Source organism: Mytilus californianus, unplaced genomic scaffold (assembly GCF_021869535.1).
Source record: "Mytilus californianus isolate M0D057914Y unplaced genomic scaffold, xbMytCali1.0.p SCAF_11, whole genome shotgun sequence".
Lineage (NCBI taxonomy): Eukaryota > Metazoa > Mollusca > Bivalvia > Mytilida > Mytilidae > Mytilus > Mytilus californianus.
In genome coordinates this window covers 3,148,072-3,157,256 of record NW_026262593.1, presented here as the reverse complement: position 1 = coordinate 3,157,256, position 9,185 = coordinate 3,148,072, and the positions used below count along the sequence as shown (strand labels likewise).

Below are 9,185 nucleotides of genomic sequence, written 5' to 3'. Positions count from 1 at the left end.
ATTAATATTCTGACTCCAGCCAACCAGTCTATAAATTAAGATGTGGTATGATTGCTGATGAGACAACTATTCTATAGGTGCTCCAAAGTTCAAATGAGGCTAATTATAAGCAGCTAAATGTTGCTGTACAGCCTTCAACAATGAGCAAAATCAATACTGTATACCAGGAAGTTTTCTATATAATCCCTAGGACAAAACTAGGGGAGATGATTCAAACAAGAATTAACAGACTAATTTATAACCAAATAATTTATGAAAAACAAATATGACAGACAAGTACTTCTTCTAAATGGATTGTGTCCTTGGCATTGAAGCTGCAAATACCAGTTTTTATGTCTGACCTAGCCTCATGGACATAGTCGGTCATCAAAATTGATGAATTATGCTAGGGTCAAGATATTTGTAACAAACTCATACCTTTGAAGAGGAACTAAATAAGGACCTTTCAATTTTTCAACAAACAGAAACATTTCTATGTAATTGTTCTTTATTAAAAAGAGAGACAAACATATGGTAACATAGAAAAACATGCACCCTGCATTAAAAAACCCTATAGGGAAAAAGCATGGGTGTGTAATTGTAACAGATATTTCAAGAGTACAATTGTCATGAACAAACAGGGTTGTTAGTGGAAGAACTATATATTACATCGAGACTACCACATGTAAAATTGTCATGAATAACGAAAACAGGGTTATTATCAACAGTGTGAAAGTTCAATTAAATCAATTTCATGGACAGGGTTTTTCATTTTGTTAGATAAATCTTTGTAAAACAGGCAAAATTTCGTAGCATATAAAATGCAGATATATAGAGGTAAATATCTATTTTGTGTTCGACAGAGCTGATGAAATACTAAACATTTCGAGTTTAATAAAACTTGATCAAAAACACCTTCAAATATTGGAGATTAATCTTGTTACACAGAAATTAGTATCTTAATAATTCTGTAACACTTAATTAAAATCAATCAATTAATCATTAATCCCAATAAGAAACCTTAACCTATAACTACTTATTAAAAGGGTGGGGGTGGGGTGGGGTGGGTGACGAAAGGAGGGGTGAATCAAACTTAAAATAAGGGTGTTGACCAAGCTGTCACCATTATTCTGTAGTCATTATATTTGGGACACGAAATTGGGCTTGGGGCAAATAATATCAGATGCATTTTTGTAGATGATGACTTGTAAATAAAATTTGAAATCCCCATGCCAAACCAAACCCCTTAATGCATTATCTAGACCTCTGTTTACAAGCTTTTTTTTTTACAGAGCTCTAAAGAATACTTTCATCTTACTTTATATACATCTGATATAACTTATCTAACTTACATTGATAAATAAAAAAATGATAACTTATATATTCTAAATTGTTGACCTTCCGTGCAGTGACAGAATTTACAAGTACGAAGAGAAAAGCAGGGGTAATCCCTCCCCTTACGCCTCAATCTCAGCCTGCTAGTCTCTCCATTCACCAAAATAAATGTTAGTCAGGAAGGCAACTAAAGCAATTCTGTAAAAAATAACAAAACATTTTATACACAAAAAATATCAGATGCATAAAAAAAAAAAAATCATTGTAAATATACCGAAAATATTTAACCCACATTTCATACCACCCAGTTATTATCTAGAACTCTGATTGCAATTATTTTTTTTTTCTTTTTTTTCTTTCTTTTTTTTTTTTTTCTTTTTTTTTTTTTTTTTTACAGAGCTCCAAATAACAACTCTCTTCAAATCGTATACATCTGATATGAACAACATTTGTACAAAACCTTTACCAAAGGAACTAACCAGTATGAAAAGATAAGCAGGGGTATTCCCTCCCCTTATACCTAAATCTCAGCCTGCCAGTCTTCCCATTCATCACAACTGGTGTTCCTGATAATTTACAGAACACTATAAAAAAGAGTGTTGTACATCTAGATTGGACATAGTGTGATGATAACTATAAAGATAATATACACTTGCAGTGCATCCTTAATTTTGTACTATGCTGAATACTTGTAGTTAATCTTCAACTAATCAATCAAATTTAAATAAATACAATTTAAAAATTCATAGAATAGCTTCTGTTTTCCCTGTTTGTCCTTCATTCACACAAAAAAAGGATTTATTATTTTAATGAAATAATGCAAAACTGTCTCAAATAAATGTTTATACATTTTCCATCCTCATTCTAATGATAATACTTCTTTATAAATAGTAATCATAAATGTATTCAAGATTGCATAATGAAACTGTACAAAATACCACAAATTATTATTTTTATATTTTTTTTGTCATTCCTCACAGATTTATTCTAATGTAACCAAAACATCTTTGAAAAAAGAGATTTAAACCAATGGCAGCTGCCTGATTGTTCTCACTGGTCACACTAAAGTCCTCTACTTTAACTACTTCATGTATTAACTATGATCATTTAAGGGAGAACTGTAGGCCTCTGAAATTCTAATGTAATCGACATGTCTGGTTAAAAAGAGATAAATCTTTACAACTGACTCTCTCCTATCCTTCCTCTCTCTCTCTCTCTCTATTGATTTTTACAAGAATACTAATACACTTTATTGTTTGTCAATAATTGTTTCCAAGTTCATCCACATGGCAAAGTCTCTTCTTCTGTATCAGTTCATTTGTAATTTCTCAAGCTCAGTTAATCTACAAAGAAACAACAAAATGTCAATTAAAACATGGCAATTAAATTGACAAAATAACATTTTTAATTCTTGATATGTCAGAAGTGATTCATACCATATATACATATAGGATTGATTGATTGATTGATGCATGCTTAATGTCCAGTGATCAATATATCATGCATATTTTGAACATGCTCAAGGTGGTATGGTTGTCTTTCACCATCTTGGATTGTAAAAAACAGAGAATCTATATAAGGTCCAGATTTTCAATCAAGTTAGCAAAATTAGATGCAGAAATGTAGATAACTTATGTGAATTTGCATTTCAAAGAACAAATTTATAAGATTATAACTCATAAATATTAATATTTTTACAAGATTATTTCTGCTTGAATTTTAATAATTTCAAATTGGCATTTTAAGTGAAGTAACTCTGAAATAGTGCATTTTCTGAAGGAATCTACTTGGAATTTTGCTATTTTGAATTTTAGCCAGATAAAACGCACTGTGACCCTATCTTTTCTTTAGATATTCTCAAAGCATTTTCTAAAAGCTAACTTTTCGTATTCTATTTTACAATTCTATCATTTAGTTTAGCTTCTAATCACATAATGATGTTTTTTCCTGTATAATCCATACAAAATGTGTCATTTTGTCACTACCTGTAGCTTGAGAAAATGTGCTGTGACCTATCATTTTTATTATATTTTTCGCTTTGGCAAAGTATGAACAAATTCTATCATTTTTAATTTAGACTCTCCCATACCACCTTAAAGGAAAGTTTCCATGCCATTTTAATTTTTGCATCACATTTATAAGCATTAAACATAACATATAACTCAGAAACGAGAGTATTTAAACTTGCTAGTATCAATGTTTCTTATCAAAATTTCAAACTTTCAAATATTTTGGTCAAGACTGTGTGGCTCAGGTCTTTGCTCATTGTTGAAGGCTGTACGGTGACCTCTAGTTGTTAATTTCTGTGTCATTTTGGTCTCTTGTGGAGAGTTGTCTCATTGGCAATCATACCACATCTTCTCTCTTTTTTTATATTAACAGTATTATGGATAAAAAAGGTATGATGATAATCAAGTTTCCATTGTATAATTGCAGGAGCAATATTTCATAACCATTTTGTTTTTACTGTAAACTTACCTTGAAGTTGGTAATATAGTACTTCCAGGTCCTACTGTCCTAAGATCTTTAAATAGATCGCATACAATTCTTATTTCCTAGATATCTGAAGAAGAAAAAATCATGTACAGTCACATCCTTAAGGATGTACTTAGGTGAGGTTTTGGAATTTGTGTTAAATGTTCGGACTCCTTGGTGTTTTTCAATACGATACAAGGTAAAATATTTTGCCCCATAACACCCATTTATTTTTTCATATAAGACTTAATAGCTCATAAAAGGTCATTTTACAAAATTTCAGCAGATTCTTGATTTTTTTTCTTTTGATTTGAGACCCAAATTATACCAATGCAAATATAAGGTAAAAGTCTGAGCCAGCCTTTTCCTGCCATATTTTATAAATCAAATATCTCGAAAAGGAGCTCCATGACCTATCAATATTTTTAGTTTATTTTGATTCTTAACTAATACTCTTTCAGCTTAAAGTATCAATTTTGAATGCTTGATTTATTCATTTTTACCTTATATCACCTAAGTACATCCTTAAAAATGCTTATATGGAATTTTAATTATAAGTCAAAGTAGGATTTGATTTGATTTGATTTTTGGTGTTTTAACGCCACTTTTAAGCACTGCTTTTGGGCTATTTCGTGGCGGCCAGTTTTTATTGGTGGAGGAAGCCGGAGTACCCAGAGAAAACCACCGACCTTCGATAGGAAAACTGACAATCCTAGTCAATTAAGATTGGAGTCAAGTGCACCCGCACGAGTGGGTTTCGAACTCACAACCTCAGTGTTGACTGGCTAGTGATTACAGTAGTAACTAGTTAGACCACTCGGCCACCGAGGCCCCCGTCAAAGTAGGACAATTTTCCACTAAGTACTTTACTGGGCTGTGCAAACTTAAAGTACTGTTTCAGATTTTTATTTCTTTTAAGGTTATGCATGATTTTAATGTTACAGGTCAATTTTTGACTTGTAAAGAGTAGTTTTTCACAACAGTCGCTACCAGTGGAGTCAAAGCTGCTTATCCTTTATTTTCTATTCAGAGCAAGTAAGTGTATATATCCTTCATTGTGGTGGGGTTTGTATTACTAAATCTATTTTCTGGATGATTTTTTTTTTTATTGCTCCAATGCAAAAACTACCGGTGCAAAAAAATTTGGTTGTACACTTTATCAGAATATATTAATGAAGACCTTTGGCTTAATGCATTTATCTTGATAGCTTTTCTGAAAACACAGTGAATTAACACACCAAAAATAAAATAAGAGCTATAATGTTAATTGCAACATGTAATCAGAGTAATGTTGCCATGTTTTTTTTTAGTATTATTACCTTGTCTTTTGTATGTAACAGCTTCAGACTCAGTTGTGATGTGCCTTTCTGTGAGATTTATCAGTTTATAGTCCACTAGTACTGTCCATCCACATGAATACTGGTCACATCAAAATAAATGTCAATAATTCACTTGCTGGTTACAATTCTGAATTTTAAGTCTATTAACTTCAGTCAGTTCCATGTTTGAATATTTCATTGTCCACTATTCTAACTGGTCGCATATATCATCATACAATAAGTCCATTAAGTCAAGACATTAAAAAACTGGTTATTATTAGAATATTTCATTATCACTATAGTTGTTACCTATTTGATTCCACACATCTTCTATCCTTGTGCCATTACTGGTATATTTTTTTTTAAATAGGCAAAAAATTCAAAAGTGCCTATTTAATGTAATTTTTTCAGAAAATTTAGAAGCTTTTTCAATGTTTATTTAAAAAAGTTTAATTACCAAATAATTTTATTTAAAGAAAGAATAATTTAAATCATAATTTGATGAAAATGTTAACTATCAGCTGTAGGGGAGCTTACAAAGTATACACAAAATTCACATGAAAGAAAGATAGTTCTTGCAGCCTTGTGGCTCAATCTCTGGTGGATAATTCTCATTGGCATTCTTACTAAATCCCATTGGCATTCTACCCACATCTCATTAAAATTCTAACCATATCTCATTGGCATTATTACCACATCTCATTAGTAATCATTAGCGCATCTCATTAGCATTATTACCACATCTCATTAGCATTATTACCACATCTCATTAGCTTTATAACCACATCTCATTAGCTTTATTACCACATCTCATTAGCTTTCTTAGCACATATCATTAGCTCTGTTACCACATCTAATTTGCATTCTTAGCGCATCTCATTAGCTCTATTACCACATCTCATTTGCATTCTTAGCGCATCTCATCAGCTTTATAACCACATCTCATTAGCTTTATTACCACATCTCATTAGCATTATTACAACATATCTTTAGCTTTATAACCACATCTCATTAGCTTTATTACCACATCTCATTAGCTTTACTACCACATCTCATTAGTTTTATTACCACATCTCATTAGCTTTCTTAGCACATATCATTAGCTCTATTACCACATCTCATTTGCCTTTTTAGCACATCTCATCAGCTTCATAACCAAATCTCATTAGCTTTATTACCACATCTCATTAGCTTTATTACCACATATCTTTAGCTTTATAACCACATCTCATTTGCATTCTTAGCGCATCTCATTAGCTCTATTACCACATCTCATTTGCATTCTTAGCACATCTCATCAGCTTTATAGCCACATCTCATTTGCATTCTTAGCGCATCTCATCAGCTTTATAACCACATCTTATTAGCTTTATTACCACATCTCATTAGCTTTATTACCACATCTCATTAGCATTATTACAACATATCTTTAGCTTTATAACCACATCTCATTGGCATTTTTACCACATTTCATTTGCATTCTTTAGCGCATCTCATTAGTTGTATTAACACATCTCATTGGCATTCTAAGCACATCTCATTGGCATTTTTACCACATCTCATTTACATTCTCCATTGATCACTGGACCAATTATTCTATTTATTTAGAGAATAAACCTTTAACAGATTTTTAAATTGCTTTTCTGAAAATCTTGAATAAGATAAAAAGAGGATCTGAGGTATATTTCAATGAGACAGCATGCCAACAACACACTTAACAATATAATTAAGATGGCAAAAATTATATTCTGTGATAATAGGTGTCTAAAAAATTATTAAATGTTGTGGCCAAATAATAAGTACCTTTGATAATTTTTTTTCTCGTACCAAAAAAGCTTAAGATTATAAAGGTCACTGTTTTTACTTCATATTTTTTATCCAATAAAAGTGTTTTAGGCATGGAAAATTCTATTACAAAGTTAATAAGGTTTCATTTGGCCAGGAGGAGGCTAATTTTGTATTTACAAACTAACAAATCTGAAAGCTGCTTTAAGCATTTAAATTATTTTGATGGGTTTAGTATTTTTTTACCATTGGAGAGTTATGTCCCTTATTATTAGAAAAGATTTGTTTTTCTAATTATAAATTTCACAATGTACCACTTTACAAAACTGAAAAGATTTATTTTGGAAGATTCAAAATTTAAAATCTTATATTGTTTCCTTTAAATAAAAAGGGCTTCTGCAACAATTATCTTTAACGTTTGTGCTGAAACTAAATTGGAAATTTGGATATAATTACTTTTTAATCTAAAACATGATAAAGGATGTTTTTTGTTTATTCAGACATCTACACTTTTAATCAGCAATACCTCAAACCATAACAAACATTTCAACAGAAACTTTGGACAACATTAAGACACTGAAGGTCAGTGTTTTTTCAGGTGCCATTTATATGGCTTCCGCCAATAAAAACTGGCAGCCTTGTAATAGCCAGGAGTACTACAAGTGGCGTTGAAACAGTCATATCTTTCCAGAATAGATAAATAGCTTGTAGTTACTGAATTTTGACAGGCTAGACTGGCTGTTGTTATACAAATTATTAAGGGTTTTTTCCAATGCAAATATTTATTATGCCTCATTTATGGGCATTATGTTTTCTAGTCTGTGCCTCCGTTCGTTCGTCCTGCTTCAGGTAAAAGTTTTTGGATGAGGTAGTTTTTGATGAAGTCCAATCAACTTGAAACTTTGTACACATGTTCCCTATGATATCATCTTTCTAATTTTAATGCCAAATTAGAGTTTTTTCCTCCATTTTCAAAGTCCACTGAACATAGAAAATGATAGTGAGGATGGGGCATCCGTGTACTATGGACACAATCTTATATGTCTTTACCAAATAGGAAGGGAGAAAGGGTTCAGGGGCGGAACCAGCAATCTTTAAAAAAAGGGGGATCCAACCCAGGAGAAAGTGTGGGTTTTAAATATATATCCCCATTCAAATGCACTATCATTAAAAAAAAAAGGGGGGTTCCAACCCAAACCCCTGGATTGGCCACTGGGGTCATAAAAATTTTACAGACTTGGAAATAATTTTGAAATGTAATAGACCCATTATTTTAAAACAAAGACTTTCAGACTGGATTTGCATACCAAAAATAAAAATTGGTTTGTATACATTCCTACTCATATTCATATTGTTAACAAGAAGTTCTCTTTCTAAAAGAAGATATTAAAAACCTATCCCTCTACAAGACTAGTACCTTAAACCCTTATCTGAAAACTCACTCCATCAGTCTCTATTCTCTCTCCCCTCTCCCCCCTCATTTCTCTCCCTCTCTTGTCTTCCATCCTTCCAACCTATTTAATTAAGTACCAATTGTTAGTAATGGTTAGTGTTGATACTTTAAGAATAAGATGTTTTTTATATTAAGATACAACCTGTAGAGGGATGGAAAATTTTGCATGGAGACATACTTTTCAATTAAATATTTTTAAACCAAATATAAAAATTTATGATTTCTGTTACTACTAGGAATTGAACAACAGAATGAGTAACAGTTCATTTTCAAATAAACAAAAATAAAATGAATATGAATATTTTAAAAAGAATACTTTTCACTACCAATTATAACCTCCTCAATGGTCCTATGCTTGCCTGATGTGTTGGAGGTAAAGGGCTCTATCCCATGTATGGACAAACCAAAGACTTTAAAAGGGGTATTTGCTGCTTCTCCCTTAAGCAAGTAGTATTTAAAAGTAAGAGCAAAGTCTAGTTGACTCTGAGTCAGAATAATGTATCCGGAAGGGTTGGAGATCTTTCTCAGACTAACATCCTTTACTTTGGGAAATTTCCAAAATTATACTGATAAACCTTGCATTACGAAATTGGTATCTTAAATGTTCTGTTCTGAAAGTTCCTTTAAAAATCTGTAAAATGGTTTAGGAATAGCTGATACATATATGTTCTACATCTGATTTTTAAGGGCAATTTGATCTAAACTTTGAAAATTTGAAAAAATTATTTCACCATTTTTTAACTTTATCTTTAACATCAGACATGAATTATGGTTTTATTAAAATTTAAAGGGAATATATCATTATTCCTTTTCATTTATAAATTTCAATATTATTTTAT

At 31.4% G+C, this 9,185-nt stretch overlaps 1 long non-coding RNA gene across 1 annotated transcript; it reads right to left on the bottom strand.

Moving 5' to 3' along the window:
• Positions 1–469: 469 nt before the first annotated feature.
• Positions 470–8,057, bottom strand: LOC127719395 (uncharacterized). The gene is made up of 3 exons (XR_007990282.1): positions 5,109–8,057; positions 3,793–3,877; positions 470–2,657 (listed from the first exon to the last, which is right to left on the bottom strand). It is a non-coding gene; the product is annotated as an uncharacterized LOC127719395 (long non-coding RNA).
• Positions 8,058–9,185: the final 1,128 nt, after the last annotated feature.